This window comes from Mustelus asterias, chromosome 20 (genome assembly GCF_964213995.1).
Source record: "Mustelus asterias chromosome 20, sMusAst1.hap1.1, whole genome shotgun sequence".
NCBI classification, from domain to species: Eukaryota; Metazoa; Chordata; class Chondrichthyes; order Carcharhiniformes; family Triakidae; genus Mustelus; species Mustelus asterias.
In genome coordinates, this window is record NC_135820.1 from 1,307,748 (window position 1) to 1,325,476 (window position 17,729).

At 53.1% G+C, this 17,729-nt stretch overlaps 1 protein-coding gene across 2 annotated transcripts in view; it reads left to right on the top strand.

Moving 5' to 3' along the window:
• LOC144508369 (CD276 antigen homolog) overlaps positions 1-17,729 on the top strand; it is a 309,505-nt gene that overhangs the window by 255,527 nt on the left and 36,249 nt on the right. The gene's annotated exons all lie outside the window — the stretch shown is intronic.

Below are 17,729 nucleotides of genomic sequence, written 5' to 3' on the forward strand. Positions count from 1 at the left end.
GGGGCTTCCTGTTTACCCATAATTCACTGCAGCTGAGCCCAGAGTACTCCTGGGAAAGATGTTACAGCAACTGCAGAGAACAAGACCTGACGTACTTTCATTTCTAACCCGTACTGAAACCATTTATTTTTAAACAAGAAATGTGCTTTTGAACTGTTGAAAGTGATTTGCGATGGAGATCTCCCACAGATTAGAGGGTGAATCAGACCAAGGTTTCAATGTGATTCAGTCAATATTGCGAATATCTGTTGACTGGCCAATGTCCCATTTTATTGTCCAATAGACTATGGGAATAATATCACCACTCAGTGAAAAAGGGAGACATGTTGTCGAATATTTTCCTCTTGTGTTCAACAGGACAAACACAAGAATACCAAATTTCAAAACAATCGTAACGATTTATACTGCAGGAGGAAAGTTAGATGGTTGAATCTCATTGGTTGACGGGTCCCTGTATACGAATGGATGTCACTTTGAGCAGGTTTAAATGAACCACTTTATGAAATCGACTGATTATCTTAAATTGGTTGTTAGTGTGGCATTTAGCACAGTCGGTGTTGTTGAGTAAGTGCTGTCCAGTCACAGAATCGTATCCGACAGGATTTTCCAAAGGGGGGGGCCGCGTGGGTGGAGGGGGGGCGTGTGGGTGGAGGGGGGGGCGTGTGGGTGGAGGGGGGGGCGTGTGGGTGGAGGGGGGGGCGTGTGGGTGGAGGGGGGGCGTGTGGGTGGAGGGGGGGGGCGTGTGGGTGGAGGGGGGGCGTGTGGGTGGAGGGGGGGGCGTGTGGGTGGAGGGGGGGGGCGTGTGGGTGGAGGGGGGGGCGTGTGGGTGGAGGGGGGGGGGCGTGTGGGTGGAGGGGGGGGCGTGTGGGTGGAGGGGGGGGCGTGTGGGTGGAGGGGGGGGCGTGTGGGTGGAGGGGGGGGGCGTGTGGGTGGAGGCCGGGGGGGGAGTTGTTGCTGGTCCAGTCCAGTTTAAACTCGGCCTACGAACATTCAAAGGGATGTTCTGATTGACTCGATCAGCCACTCGGCCGGGGACATCCGACCCAAGCAGCCTGGCTTCCACCGGCACTGAAATTCCTGCACGGCGTTACTCGATTGCGTGGACCGATGGTGGCACCCAGTCTGTAGGGAAAACCCACTTGGCTTCACCATGGCAACCCTTCAGCCAGTCAAGGTTGATGTGACTGCCGATCATCCCCTCTGCAGTACTGATCGTGATCGATCTGAAATTTGGCAATTTGTATTTGTCCTGATGAGTGCACGATGAAAAACTTTGACCGCATCTCCCTTTTCAGCAGGATTAGAGTTCCATACTAGCAAGTGACTGTTAATATCATGATTTTAGTCTTTTTTACAGTTTCCTCCCTAGCTGTACATTGAACCCTTCCCCAATGTAATTAACCAGTTTGCTAATTTATTATCTATCAATGGTGGCATCAGGGCTCCATCGGTTCAATTAATGAAGGCTAATTTCCTGTGTTTGACCTGTCGGGGCGGCTATGAAGTTGAGGCCTAAGTTTCTCAGAATTGAGAAGAGTGAGAGGTGATCTGTTTGAACATCTTAAATTCTGGGTCGATGCTGAGGGGCTGGTTAGCCTTCCCCCCTCCCCTCTTCCCCCCTCCCCTCTTCCCCCCTCCCCTCTTCCCCCCTCCCCTCTTCCCCTCTCCCCTCTTCCCCCCTCCCCTCTTCCCAAGACTGCAGATTCTCGGCCGGGCGTTGGATGGGGGGGGGGGGGGGGGGGGGTCAAACTCCCCCATTTTGGACTGAGGAGGAGGAGGAAGAGGGTTTGTGAATCTTTGGAATTCTCTACCTGGGTGCTCCGTCACTGAGTATATTTAAGACTGAGAGATCGACAGAGCTGAGGGACAGGGCGGGTAACTGGAGTGAGGCAAAAAGTCAGCCATGATCTGACTGAATGGAGAGTGAGCAGGGGCTGAATGGCCTCCTCCTGTTCCTGTGCAACAGGCTCGAGGGGGGCTGAATGGGGCCTCCTCCTGTTCCTGTGCAACAGGCTCGAGGGGGGCTGAATGGGGCCTCCTCCTGTTCCTGTGTAACAGGCTCGAGGGGAGCTGAATGGGGCCTCCTCCTGTTCCTGTGTAACAGGCTCGAGGGGAGCTGAATGGGGCCTCCTCCTGTTCCTGTGTAACAGGCTCGAGGGGGGCTGAATGGGGCCTCCTCCTGTTCCTGTGTAACAGGCTTGAGGGGCTGAATGGCCTCCTCCTGTTCCCTGCAATATCAACGCAAGGGCGCAGCCCCCCCCTCAATCAAAGAGGAAATAATTTCTTTGTAAAAACAGAAAGTGTTGGAAAAACCTGGAATATTCCAGAGATTTTGGAGTCAGATCCTTTACTCTGTCCTGCTCTCCATAGACCCTGTCAGATCTGCTGAGTTTTTTCAGCACTTTTGTTTCTCTTTCGGGCCTCCAGCATCCTGCAGTATTTTGCTTTTATCTAAGGCACCCGGATGGGCCAAACTCTGGCGAGACCCTTCTGCCCCTCTTCTGGGCAGCCCTTTGGTGGAGAATTGAAATTGTGGCCCTTCCCCTGTAATGTCGCCATCTCGCCACCGAGTGGCAGTGCCGAGCCATGCTGCCAGTCAGTGGAGCGATGCTGTCATCTGCTGGTCGAATGGGGACATTACAGATACTGTCCGCTGCCTCTTTCCCTCTGTCACTTCACCAGGTCCACAAACTCCTGCCTTCTGCCAAAAAGTAGGTCAGGCAGGTTTAAACCGAGGGGTGCATACTCTCAGGGTGCAGCCTGACTTTTTAAAAACTCTCTTCTGCCAAACCCAGGAATCCCTAAAAGTAAAAAACAGCACATATGATCCAATTGAAAAGTACAAAATTCTGACAGTGCAGGTCAGATTGGATTCAGGGATGTTGCTTCCTTTGGGTGGGGGGGGTGGGGGGGGCGGGGCAGGGGGGTATAGAACCAGGGTCACAGTCTCAGGATATGGGGGAGGACTGAGATGCGGAGGAATTCCTTCACTCAGGCTGGTGAACCTGTGGAATTCTCTCCCACAGAAAGCTGAGGAGGACTTGGAATGTATTTAAAAAGGAAATAGATTTATAGACTCTAAAAATGTCAGGGGGGATGGGGGAGGGTGCAAGAGAATAGTGTTCATAGAATCATAGAATACCTACAGTGCAGAAGGAAGACATTCGGCCCATCGAGTCTGCACCAACTCTCTGACAGAACAACTTATCCAGGCCCTCACCCCTGCTTTATCCCCATGGCCCACGGATTTACACCTCTAATCCACCTAACCTGCAGATCTTTGGACACTAAGGGGCAATTTAGCATGTTCAATCCACCTAACCTGCACATCTTTGGACACTAAGGGACAATTTAGCATGGCCAATCCACCTAACCTGCACATCTTTGGATACTAAGGGGCAATTTAGCATGTTCAATCCACCTAACCTGCACATCTTTGGACACTAAGGGACAACTTAGCATGGCCAATCCACCTAACCTGCAGATCTTTGGACACTAAGGGGCAATTTAGCATGGCCAATGTACCTAACCTACACACCTTTGGACTGTGGGAGGAAACCGGAGCACCTGGTGGAAGAACGTGCAGACTCTGCATAGACAGTAACTCAAGCCAGGAATCGAACCCAGGTCCCTGTCGTTGTGAGGCAGCAGTGCTAACCACTGTGCCACCGTTGAGATAGAGAATCAGGCAGGATCGTGTTGAATGGCGGAGCAAGCTCAATGGGCTGAATGGCCTGCTCCTGCTCCGAATTTCCATGTTTCTGGATTCTGAGAGGTGGTACCGCTGTTTAGCCATCTGGGGGCGCTGCTGTGTCGGCCACTGGTGCCACCTGGTGGCCCGATGAAGACACTGCATCTCCCAGATTTCAATCCTTCAGGGGCAGGAGGAGGCCATTCGGCCCCTTGAGCCTGCTCGGTCCCTCACCACGGCCCATCCGTTTGTGTTTCGAGTTCCACCTTTTCCCCACCCCCAATAAGCTTCGATTTCTCGTCCAACAAGAATAACTCCGCTAAATAAAAGCAAAATACCAGTCAATGCTGGAAATCCAAAATAATGGCAGAAAATGTTGGATAAATTGGCAGAATCTATCTATCTCTGGGTTAAAAATATTCAGTGACCCCCCCCCGCAGACACTGCCTGCCCCGCTGCGGATTTCCAGAACTCTCTGCGCGTTCACTCTTAAAATTGAATCCTATTGAGACGTGGACATTGCTGGCTTGCTGGAGGGGCCAGGGGAGAAGCCACCTTTGCAACATACACGTGAAAATTTGGCGACTCTTTTGCTCGTTGGTAACTTTGCCCCAACATGTCACAGGGATGCTCTTCAAAGTGGAGCAAGATGATGTCTCAAAGGGAGGATCTTCTGACGCATTTCAAAGAAAAGTGGCAGGAGGAAAATGACCGCTTGAGTCACGGATTCAGCCGCAAGAAATTCGAGGACTTACAAACTTACGAGTCTTCCAAACGTTCTGGTTAGAAGTAGGACCTTTGAAGCTTTGTTCCCCAATACCTCTGGATGGGGCTGGAGAGAGCGGGAGTTTTTCTGGTGCTGGGCTCCCTCCAACCACCAAACAGCCAGATCCCGGAGTCCTGAGATTCCAGGATATTGGAAAGGGGATCCGGATCATTGACGCTGCATGGATAAAGACTTGTGTCAGGGTTTAACCAGTCTATGACCTTAGGTTTTCCAATTAATGTCATTGTTCTGTTTGTTGCGTACGTGTTTGGGGCAAGGTTTGAGGAAAATGGGAGATGTGTTAGATACGTCAGCCTTAATTGCAACCCGCTGATATAAGCCATGTTTTAATCTTTCATTCAGGGTTTTTTCTGTTCACTCCCCAAACCTGTCTCTGCCAATGAAACTGTCATGGGGAGGGAGCAATATGTGTGTGTGTGTGTCAGTGAGCGAGGAGCAGGGATTCCTAACACCTTCAGCGAGCAGGTTTTAGCCAAGCCCACTCACTGATGGGGTGGCTGGAGGAGGGACATTGAGTGTCCACTGGGCCATAATGGGCACTCCACTGCAGTATAAGGACCCTGTCACCAGGTGGCGGTGCTGTTCCACTGGGCCATAATGGGCACTCCACTACAGTATGAGGACTCTGTCACCAGGTGGCGGTGCTGTTCCACTGGGCCATAATGGGCACTCCACTACAGTATGAGGACTCTGTCACCAGGTGGCGGTGCTGTTCCACTGGGCCATAATGGGCACTCCACTGCAGTATGAGGACCCTATCACCAGGTGGCGGTGCTGTTCCACTGGGCCATAATGGGCACTCCACTGCAGTATGAGGACCCCGTCACCAGGTGGCGGTGCTGTTCCACATCGCTAATAAATGCACTGCAACTCTCCGGCCTCGCCTGCGGCTGGGATTCTCCAGTCCCGCTGAGGTGAAAGGAGTTGTGGCTGGGAGCCAAATTCTCCGTTCTCGTTCGGAGAATGGGATCAGGGAATCCCACAGTGTTTTGAAAAACCCAGCAGCTCGCCCAACCCCTGTGTGAGAAAATCAATTATATTCTGGTTAATCTTTAGCTGGTGTGTCCAATTCCACTTAAGGAATGATGTCAAGACCTCGGTGAGAACTCAGGGGACTTCAGTGAATGTTGGGGTGGACGGGAGAAGCTGGAATCGTTCTCCTCGGAGCGGGGAAGGTTAAGGGGGAGATTGAATCGAGGCGTTCAGAATCATGAGGGGGGCGTGGGGTTTGGATGGAGTGAATGAGGAGAAAGTGTTTCCAGTGACAGGAGGCTCGGTAACCAGAGGGGACACAGATTGAAGAGAATCGGGAAAAGAACCAGAGGGGGGAGATAAGGAGAATTTTATTTTTGACACCCAGCGAGTTGTTGTGATCTGGAAGGCGCTGCCTGAAAGGACGGGTGGAAGCAGATTCAACAGGAACTTTCAAAAGGGGCAACTGGGGAAATACTGGAGGGGGAAAATTTACAGGGATGTGGGGGAGAGAGAGCGGGGGAGAGTGTGGGGATTAATTGGAGCGATCTTTCAAAGAGCTAGCACACATATGATGGGCTGAATGGCCTCGTGTGCTGAGAGGATATACAAGTGATGTTAATAAATGTGTGAGGCCTCAGTTTATTTTTTAAGTTATTTGAAGGGCTCTGTGTCCCGGGCACACTGGGTTAATCCAGCTCATTTCTCGATTATAAATGGACTTGGGAATTAACCCGAAGCGGGTTCAGGCACAGAAAGACAATACATCTCTGACCATTTCTGGATGCCCCCCCACTCCCTTGTCACTAACTGGCCACAATGCCCAGTATTAGTTTGTTAAGCGAATTGGATAACGTACAGAATAATAGTGGCCATTTCAAAACATGCACTATACTAGTTACTATAGCACTTAGGGTTAACAATACACTCACGAGTTACCATCAAACTATACAAGATGTTCCTCCTTGTTTATGTTCAATCTCTGACTCTTTAATTTATTCACTGAATCCTCAGTAATCAAATGCGATTATCTAATTCCATTTGTAGAATTAACAACATGCTTCCTGGGAAAGTGCCGAATATCAAAAACGGCACGGAGTTGCTCGAGTTCTATACTGTGTGCACAAACACAAGGATGTCCGAAATCAGTGCCAAATTTAATACAGCTTTCCCTCACCGCCACTGGCCCAGGGTTTCAACCTAGTTTTAAAAGGTGCTCTGTCTGTTTCGATCACTCTCACCTAATCCCAGCAACGCACTCAATGTCTAACTGCAATTCTTTCAATGTCGCATGCAACCCTCCCTATCTCTGTAACTTCCTCCAGCCCCAACCATCCTCCCTATCTCTGTAACCTCTTCCAGCCCCTACCACCCTCCCTATCTCTGTAACCTCCTCCAGCCCCTACAGCCCTCCCTATCTCTGTAACCTTCTCCAGCCCCCTACACCCCTCCCTATCTCTGTAACCTCCTCCAATCCCTACAACCCTCCCTATCTCTGTAATCTCCAGCCCCTACAAACCTCCCAACTCTGTAACCTCCTCCAGCTCCTACAACCCTCCCTATCTCTGTAATTTTGAGCTATTGGTCTCCTGTCCCGAATATCACTTAATCCGGCCTGGGGTGCAATTCTGTTCCAATTCTCGCCTTTGTGGCAATTTTTGCCAAATTGAAAATGCTTTATAAATGGAGCACATTGTTGTTGGATATTGCTGTCAAAAGCAGGCTTGGTGAACCTTGGGTCAGAGGATGGGGTCGAAAGGTAATCATTAATTTACCCTCAGGTGAATACTCCATATTTCAAAATTGTTCTGACATCTATCAGTAAATTTCTAAATTCTCCCAGTCTAGTTCTGATCCAGAATGTTCCGAATCTCCATCTGTGTCTTGTTCCTTATTTAACAATTTTTTGTGAAGAATGAGCGAATTAAGAACGGAACTTGCCAACTTTAACACATTTGCAGTCAGATATTTGCCACATATCATCACACTTGGTGTTTTTATCAATAACGTTACTTTGTATGTGCAAGATTCAGAATTTATTTTTGTCCGGCTCACTGTGTTTCAGTCTGTTACGGTCACAGACTGGACTTTCAGCCTTCAGGAGGGGTAAACACAGTAAGAAGTTTAACAACACCAGGTTAAAGTCCAACAGGTTTATTTGGTAGCAAAAGCCACACCTTGGTGGTTTTTGCTACCAAATAAACCTGTTGGACTTTAACCTGGTGTTGTTAAACTTCTCACTGCAGACGGTGGTCAGACCAGAGTGAATTCTCAGGATGTGAACTCACTGCAGTGAAGCTTCACTGGAAACTAGTTCACCAAATAATATTCAAGACTCACAGAGAGGGGGGGCTCTCTGGGCACGGGGCTGGATTCAGAGAATGGGGCCACTCAATGTGTGAGTCAAGTGTTCCAGGAAATTCAGTGGGGTTTAAATCCCATGTGTCTATGAGAGGAAGAGAGAGAGAGAGTGAGTGAGTGAGTGTGTGCGTGTGAGAATGAGTGTGTGTGTATTTGTGAGCGTGTGAGAGAACCTGTGTTGATGTGGACATGTTCAGCAAGTGAAATATCCATTTATTTCTCACATTAAGTGGAGAGAGTTGGAGCAATGGGGAGGACAAATATCAGAATCTGAACCACACCAACCTCATCACCAGAAACCCATGTTCAACATTTAATAGAACAACGACTTGAATTTTAATGTCAGTGCTGAATTCACATGTATATACACACTTACACACGCATCGCACACACTTACACATGCATCGCACACACTTACACATGCATCACACACACTTACACATGCATCGCACACACTTACACACGCATCGCACAAATCTGTCCACACACTTGCACTGTCACAAGCACTCACACACTCACACATTCCACACACTCACACTTGCCTCCACCCATCTATGAACACATATCATGCATACCTGTCTCCACTCTCTCTTTCACACTCTCCCTCTCACACATACACTCTCTTTCACACACACTGTCTCTCTCCCACACACACTCTCCCTCTCTCACACACACTCTCTCTCACTGACACTCTCTCTCACACACACTCTCTCTCTCCCACACACACTCTCACACATACTCTCTCTCTCACATACTCACACACTCTCACACACACACTCTCTCTCACACATGCACACACTCTCTCACACACACACTCTCTCTCACACATGCACACACTCTCTCACACACTCTCACACATGCACACTCTCTCACACGCGCACACTCATGCGCACACTCTCACACGCGCACACTCTCTCACACGCGCACACTCTCTCACGTGCACACTCTCTCACATGCGCACACTCTCTCACACGCGCACACTCTCTCACGTGCACACTCTCTCTCACACGCACACACTCACACACAGACTCTCTCACACACTCTCACACATTCTCACACACACACTGTCTCTCACACATAATACACACACTCACACCTGTCCACACACTCAGATACAAACACTCACACTAATCCACTTACCCACAATCATGTTATTAGATCCTGGGACTTATTATTTTGAGATATGGAGTCAAATCCCTCCATGGTAACTGGGCTGTGTTTAAATTCCGGTAGCTAAAACAGTCTGGGATTAAAGGTTGGTCGCAGTAACCGTGACTGCGAGGCTGTCAGAGAGTGTTGTGAACAAAAACCCATCTGGTTCAATAATGTCCCTTTAGGGAAGGAAATCTGCCGTCCTTACCTGGTCTGGCCTACATGTGACTCCAGAGCCACACACACACACACTCGCACAGACTCTGCATCGAGCTGGGTTATTGACATCTTGTGGCCAGTTTCTGTATATTATAAATCCTGTGAACTTGCGATGTCATCAGCCATTTTATACCCACTTTTCTTGAAAACCATTTTGTAAAGAAATGACCAAAAGGAAATACATTGTGATCGAAACTAATAAAAGTTTTAATGTTTAAACACGTTGGCTTGTTAAAAAGTCACTCTCAAGGATTTGTGTGGAAAAAATGTGTTAGATTCTGTCCACATGAAGAGCAGGTCTTAGTTCTTTGAAAACAGTGTCACAGGCAGACAGGGTGGTGAAGATGTTCGGCACACTTGCCTTCATCAGTCAGAGCATTGAGTACAGGAGTTGGGACGTTATGTTAAAACTGTACAAGACATTGGTGAGGCCACATTTAGAAAATTCTGGTCACCCGACTACAGGAAGGATGTTATTAAACTGGAAAGGGTGCAAAAAAATTTACAAGGATGTTACCAGAGCTGGAAGGTTTGAATTCTAAAGAGATGCTGGATAGGCTGGGACTTTTTTTCCCTGGAACATAGGCGGATGAGGAGTGACCTTATAGAGGTCTATAAAATCATGAGGAGCATTGATAAAGTGAATAGCCAAAGTCTTTTCCCAAGGGTAGGGGAGTCCAAAACTAGAGGACAGAGGTTTAAGATGAGAGGGGAAAGATTTAAAAGGGACCCGAAGGGCAACTTTTTCACACAGAGGGTGGTGCGTGTATGGAATGAGCTGCCAGAGGAGCTGGTAGAGGCAGGTACAATGACAACATTTAAAAGACATTTGGACAGGTACATGGATGGGAAATGCTCAGAGGGATATGGGCCAAACACAGGCAAATGAAACTAGTTCAGTTTAGGAAACCTGGCTAGCATGGACGTGTTGGGCCAAAGGGCCTGTTTCTGTGCTGTTTATCTCTCTGACTCCAAATCATCTGTCAATTCACACACTCATTACAAGTTGCCCCAAACTAGTTCGTATTGGAAATTTATTATGTAAACAGTCACGCTGTAGTTACCCCCTCCAGCCAGCGGAGGCAGCAGTGGCAGATTTCCTTGTTACATTAAAACCACCAAACAAAGGGAAATGCAACACGAGCGTTTGTCACCCAGCGAATGGAGTTACTGAAATAACTACGGTGTAACTTGGAGATGTAGTAGAGGGGTGAATGGGGGCTGACCTGGGTGTTTCAATCGAGGTTTTCTGACATGCTATGACAATTAATTAGATAACGGATATTACATTCTCACTCTCCCTCGCACACCTGAGTCAGAGGTTGTGGGATTGAGAGAAAATATGGAAAAATTAGTCCAAGCCCCAGGCCAACAATTCTGAGGGAGTGCCGCACTGTCAGAGGGTCAGTACTGAGGGAGTGCTGCACTGTCAGAGGGTCAGTACTGAGGGAGTGCCGCACTGTCAGAGGGTCAGTGCTGAGGGAGTGCTGCACTGTCAGAGGGTCAGTACTGAGGGAGTGCCGCACTGTCAGAGGGTCAGTACTGAGGGAGTGCCGCAGTGTCAGAGGGTCAGTGCTGAGGGAGTGCCGCACTGTCAGAGGGTCAGTACTGAGGGAGTGCCGCACTGTCAGAGGGTCAGTACTGAGGGAGTGCCGCACTGTCAGAGGGTCAGTACTGAGGGAGTGCTGCACTGTCAGAGGGTCAGTACTGAGGGAGTGCCGCACTGTCAGAGGGTCAGTGCTGAGGGAGTGCCGCACTGTCAGAGGGTCAGTACTGAGGGAGTGCCGCACTGCCAGAGGGTCAGTGCTGAAGGAGTGCTGCACTGTCAGAGGGACAGTACTGAGGGAGTGCTGCACTGTCAGAGGGTCAGTACTGAGGGAGTGCCGCACTGTCAGAGGGTCAGTACTGAGGGAGTGCTGCACTGTCAGAGGGTCAGTGCTGAGGGAGTGCCGCACTGTCAGAGGGTCAGTACTGAGGGAGTGCCGCAGTGTCAGAGGGTCAGTGCTGAGGGAGTGCCGCACTGTCAGAGGGTCAGTACTGAGGGAGTGCTGCACTGTCAGAGGCTCAGTACTGAGGGAGTGCTGCACTGTCAAAGGGTCAGTACTGAGGGAGTGCCGTGCTGTCAGAGGCTCAGTACTGAGGGAGTGCTGCACTGTCAGAGGGTCAGTACTGAGGGAGTGCCGCGCTGTCAGAGAGTCAGTACTGAGGGAGTGCCGCACTGTCAGAGTCAGTGCTGAGGGAGTGCCGCACTGTCAGAGAGTCAGTGCTGAGGGAGTGCCATACTGTCAGAGGGTCAGTGCTGAGGGAGTGCTGCACTGTCAGAGGGTCAGTGCTGAGGGAGTGCCGTACTGTCAGAGGGTCAGTGCTGAGGGAGTGCCGTACTGTCAGAGGGTCAGTATTGAGGGAGCGCCGTACTGTCAGAGGGTCAGTGCTGAGGGAGTGCCGTACTGTCAGAGGATCAGTACTGAGGGAGTGCCGCACTGTCAGAGGGTCAGTGCTGATGGAGTGCCGTACTGTCAGAGGGTCAGTGCTGAGGGAGTGCCGTACTGTCAGAGGATCAGTACTGAGGGAGTGCCGCACTGTCAGAGGGTCAGTGCTGAGGGAGTGCCGCACTGTCAGAGGGTCAGTACTGAGGGAGTGCTGCACTGTCAGAGGCTCAGCACTGAGGGAGTGCTGCACTGTCAGAGGGTCAGTACTGAGGGAGTGCCGCACTGTCTGAGTCAGTGCTGAGGGAGTGCCGCACTGTCAGAGTCAGTGCTGAGGGAGTGCCGCACTGTCAGAGAGTCAGTGCTGAGGGAGTGCCGCACTGTCAGAGGGTCAGTGCTGAGGGAGTGCCGCACTGTCAGAGGGTCAGTACTGAGGGAGTGCCGCACTGTCAGAGGGTCAGTGCTGAGGGAGTGCTGCACTGTCAGAGGGTCAGTGCTGAGGGAGTGCTGCACTGTCAGAGGCTCAGTACTGAGGGAGTGCGCGCTGTCAGAGGGTCAGTGCTGAGGGAGTGCTGCACTGTCAGAGGCTCAGTACTGAGGGAGTGCCGCACTGTCAGAGAGTCAGTGCTGAGGGAGTGCTGCACTGTCAGAGGGTCAGTGCTGAGGGAGTGCTGCACTGTCAGAGGGTCAGTACTGAGGGAGTGCCGCACTGTCAGAGAGTCAGTGCTGAGGGAGTGCTGCACTGTCAGAGTGTCAGTGCTGAGGGAGTGCTGCACTGTCAGAGGGTCAGTACTGAGGGAGTGTTGCACTGTCAGAGGGTCAGTACTGAGGGAGTGCTGCACTGTCAGAGGGTCAGTACGGAGGGAGTGCCGCACTGTCAGAGGGTCAGTGCTGAGGGAGTGCCGCACTGTCAGAGGGTCAGTACTGAGGGAGTGCCGCACTGTCAGAGGGTCAGTACTGAGGGAGTGCCGCACTGTCAGAGGGTCAGTACTGAGGGAGTGCCGCACTGTCAGAGGGTCAGTACAGAGGGAGTGCCGCACTGTCAGAGGCTCAGTACTGAGGGAGTGCCGCACTGTCAGAGGGTCAGTACTGAGGGAGTGCCGCACTGTCAGAGGGTCAGTACTGAGGGATCGCCACACTGTCAGGGGGTCAGTACTGAGGGAGTGCTGCACTGTCAGAGGGTCAGTACTGAGCGAGTGCTGCACTGCCAGAGGGTCAGTACTGAGGGAGTGCTGCACTGCCAGAGGGTCAGTACTGAGGGAGTGCCGCACTGTCAGAGGGTCAGTACTGAGGGAGTGCTACACTATCAGAGGGTCAGTGCTGAGGGAGTGCCGCACTGTCAGAGGGTCAGTACTGACGGAGTGCTGCACTGTCAGAGGGTCAGTACTAAGGGAGTACCGCACTGTCAGAGGGTCAGTGCTGAGGGAGTGCCGCACTGTCAGGGGGTCAGTACTGAGGGAGTCCGCATTGTCAGAGGGTCAGTACTGAGGGAGTGCTGCGCTGTCAGAGGGTCAGTACTGAGGGAGTGCAGCACTGTCAGAGGGTCAGTGCTGAGGGAGTCCGCATTGTCAGAGGGTCAGTACTGAGGGAGTGCTGCGCTGTCAGAGGGTCAGTACTGAGGGAGTGCAGCACTGTCAGAGGGTCAGTACTGAGGGAGTGCTGCACTGTCAGAGGGTCAGTGCTGAGGGAGTGCTGCACTGTCAGAGGGTCAGTACTGAGGGAGTGCTGTGCAGTCAGAGAGTCAGTACTGAGGGAGCGCCGCACTGTCACAGGATCAGTACTGAGGGAGTGCTGCACTGTCAGAGGGTCCTACTGAGGGAGTGCCGCACTGTCAGAGGGTCAGTACTGAGGGAGTGCTGCACTGTCAGAGGGTCAGTACTGAGGGAGTCCGCATTGTCAGAAGGTCAGTACTGAGGGAGTGCTGCACTGTCAGAGGGTCAGTACTGAGAGAGTCCGCATTGTCAGAGGGTCAGTACTGAGGGAGTGCTGCACTGTCAGAGGGTCAGTACTGAGGGAGTGCTGCACTGTCAGAGGGTCAGTGCTGAGGGAGTACCGTACTGCCAGAGGGTCAGTACTGAGGGAGTGCCGCACTGTCAGAGGGTCAGTACTGAGGGAGTGCCGCACTGTCAGAGGGTCAGTACTGAGGGAGTGCCGCACTGTCTGAGTCAGTGCTGAGGGAGTGCCGCACTGTCAGAGTCAGTGCTGAGGGAGTGCCGCACTGTCAGAGAGTCAGTGCTGAGGGAGTGCCGCACTGTCAGAGGGTCAGTGCTGAGGGAGTGCCGCACTGTCAGAGGGTCAGTACTGAGGGAGTGCCGCACTGTCAGAGGGTCAGTGCTGAGGGAGTGCTGCACTGTCAGAGGGTCAGTGCTGAGGGAGTGCTGCACTGTCAGAGGCTCAGTACTGAGGGAGTGCCGCGCTGTCAGAGGGTCAGTGCTGAGGGAGTGCTGCACTGTCAGAGGCTCAGTACTGAGGGAGTGCCGCACTGTCAGAGAGTCAGTGCTGAGGGAGTGCTGCACTGTCAGAGGGTCAGTGCTGAGGGAGTGCTGCACTGTCAGAGGGTCAGTACTGAGGGAGTGCCGCACTGTCAGAGAGTCAGTGCTGAGGGAGTGCTGCACTGTCAGAGTGTCAGTGCTGAGGGAGTGCTGCACTGTCAGAGGGTCAGTACTGAGGGAGTGTTGCACTGTCAGAGGGTCAGTACTGAGGGAGTGCTGCACTGTCAGAGGGTCAGTACGGAGGGAGTGCCGCACTGTCAGAGGGTCAGTGCTGAGGGAGTGCCGCACTGTCAGAGGGTCAGTACTGAGGGAGTGCCGCACTGTCAGAGGGTCAGTACTGAGGGAGTGCCGCACTGTCAGAGGGTCAGTACTGAGGGAGTGCCGCATTGTCAGAGGGTCAGTACAGAGGGAGTGCCGCACTGTCAGAGGCTCAGTACTGAGGGAGTGCCGCACTGTCAGAGGGTCAGTACTGAGGGAGTGCCGCACTGTCAGAGGGTCAGTACTGAGGGAGTGCCGCACTGTCAGAGAGTCAGTGCTGAGGGAGTGCCGCACTGTCAGAGGGTCAGTACTGAGGGAGTGCCGCGCTGTCAGAGGGTCAGTACTGAGGGAGTGCCGCACTGTCAGAGGGTCAGTGCTGAGGGAGTGCCGTACTGTCAGAGGGTCAGTACTGAGGGAGTGCTGCACTGTCAGAGGGTCAGTACTGAGGGAGTCCGCATTGTCAGAAGGTCAGTACTGAGGGAGTGCTGCACTGTCAGAGGGTCAGTACTGAGAGAGTCCGCATTGTCAGAGGGTCAGTACTGAGGGAGTGCTGCACTGTCAGAGGGTCAGTACTGAGGGAGTGCTGCACTGTCAGAGGGTCAGTGCTGAGGGAGTACCGTACTGCCAGAGGGTCAGTACTGAGGGAGTGCCGCACTGTCAGAGGGTCAGTACTGAGGGAGTGCCGCACTGTCAGAGGGTCAGTACTGAGGGAGTGCCGCACTGTCTGAGTCAGTGCTGAGGGAGTGCCGCACTGTCAGAGTCAGTGCTGAGGGAGTGCCGCACTGTCAGAGAGTCAGTGCTGAGGGAGTGCCGCACTGTCAGAGGGTCAGTGCTGAGGGAGTGCCGCACTGTCAGAGGGTCAGTACTGAGGGAGTGCCGCACTGTCAGAGGGTCAGTGCTGAGGGAGTGCTGCACTGTCAGAGGGTCAGTGCTGAGGGAGTGCTGCACTGTCAGAGGCTCAGTACTGAGGGAGTGCCGCGCTGTCAGAGGGTCAGTGCTGAGGGAGTGCTGCACTGTCAGAGGCTCAGTACTGAGGGAGTGCCGCACTGTCAGAGAGTCAGTGCTGAGGGAGTGCTGCACTGTCAGAGGGTCAGTGCTGAGGGAGTGCTGCACTGTCAGAGGGTCAGTACTGAGGGAGTGCCGCACTGTCAGAGAGTCAGTGCTGAGGGAGTGCTGCACTGTCAGAGTGTCAGTGCTGAGGGAGTGCTGCACTGTCAGAGGGTCAGTACTGAGGGAGTGTTGCACTGTCAGAGGGTCAGTACTGAGGGAGTGCTGCACTGTCAGAGGGTCAGTACGGAGGGAGTGCCGCACTGTCAGAGGGTCAGTGCTGAGGGAGTGCCGCACTGTCAGAGGGTCAGTACTGAGGGAGTGCCGCACTGTCAGAGGGTCAGTACTGAGGGAGTGCCGCACTGTCAGAGGGTCAGTACTGAGGGAGTGCCGCATTGTCAGAGGGTCAGTACAGAGGGAGTGCCGCACTGTCAGAGGCTCAGTACTGAGGGAGTGCCGCACTGTCAGAGGGTCAGTACTGAGGGAGTGCCGCACTGTCAGAGGGTCAGTACTGAGGGAGTGCCGCACTGTCAGAGAGTCAGTGCTGAGGGAGTGCCGCACTGTCAGAGGGTCAGTACTGAGGGAGTGCCGCGCTGTCAGAGGGTCAGTACTGAGGGAGTGCCGCACTGTCAGAGGGTCAGTGCTGAGGGAGTGCTGCACTGTCAGAGGGTCAGTGCTGAGGGAGTGCCGTACTGTCAGAGGGTCAGTGCTGAGGGAGTGCCGCACTGTCAGAAGGTCAGTACCCAGGGAGCGCCGCACTGTCAGAAGGTCAGTACTGAGGGGGTGCCGCACTGTCAGAGGGTCAGTACTGAGGGAGTGCCGCACTGTCAGAGGGTCAGTACTGAGGGATCGCCACACTGTCAGGGGGTCAGTACTGAGGGAGTGCTGCACTGTCAGAGGGTCAGTACTGAGCGAGTGCTGCACTGCCAGAGGGTCAGTACTGAGGGAGTGCTGCACTGCCAGAGGGTCAGTACTGAGGGAGTGCTAAACTATCAGAGGGTCAGTGCTGAGGGAGTGCCGCACTGTCAGAGGGTCAGTACTGACGGAGTGCTGCACTGTCAGAGGGTCAGTACTAAGGGAGTACCGCACTGTCAGAGGGTCAGTGCTGAGGGAGTGCCGCACTGTCAGGGGGTCAGTACTGAGGGAGTCCGCATTGTCAGAGGGTCAGTACTGAGGGAGTGCTGCGCTGTCAGAGGGTCAGTACTGAGGGAGTGCAGCACTGTCAGAGGGTCAGTACTGAGGGAGTCCGCATTGTCAGAGGGTCAGTACTGAGGGAGTCCGCATTGTCAGAGGGTCAGTACTGAGGGAGTGCTGCGCTGTCAGAGGGTCAGTACTGAGGGAGTGCAGCACTGTCAGAGGGTCAGTACTGAGGGAGTGCTGCACTGTCAGAGGGTCAGTGCTGAGGGAGTGCTGCACTGTCAGAGGGTCAGTACTGAGGGAGTGCTGTGCAGTCAGAGGGTCAGTACTGAGGGAGCGCCGCACTGTCACAGGATCAGTACTGAGGGAGTGCTGCACTGTCAGAGGGTCCTACTGAGGGAGTGCCGCACTGTCAGAGGGTCAGTACTGAGGGAGTGCTGCACTGTCAGAGGGTCAGTACTGAGGGAGTGCTGCACTGTCACAGGATCAGTACTGAGGGAGTGCTGCACTGTCAGAGGGTCCTACTGAGGGAGTGCCGCACTGTCAGAGCGTCAGTACTGAGGGAGTGCTGCACTGTCAGAGGGTCAGTACTGAGGGAGTCCGCATTGTCAGAAGGTCAGTACTGAGGGAGTGCTGCACTGTCAGAGGGTCTGTACTGAGGGAGTCCGCATTGTCAGAGGGTCAGTACTGAGGGAGTGCTGCACTGTCAGAGGGTCAGTACTGAGGGAGTGCTGCACTGTCAGAGGGTCAGTGCTGAGGGAGTACCGTACTGCCAGAGGGTCAGTACTGAGGGAGTGCCGCACTGTCAGAGGGTCAGTACTGAGGGAGTGCCGCACTGTCAGAGGGTCAGTACTGAGGGAGTGCTGCACTGTCAGAGGGTCAGTACTGAGGGAGTACCGTACTGCCAGAGGGTCAGTACTGAGGGAGTGCTGCACTGTCAGAGGGTCAGTACTGAGGGAGTGCCGCACTGTCAGAGGGTCAGTACTGAGGGAGTGCCGCACTGTCAGAGGGTCTGTACTGAGGGAGTGCCGCACTGTCAGAGGGTCAGTACTGAGGGAGTCCGCACTGTCAGAATGTCAGTACTGAGGGAGTGCTGCACTGTCAGAGGGTCAGTACTGAGGGAGTGCTGCACTGTCAGAGGGTCAGTACTGAGGGAGTACCACACTGTCAGAGATTCAGTTTGGTGT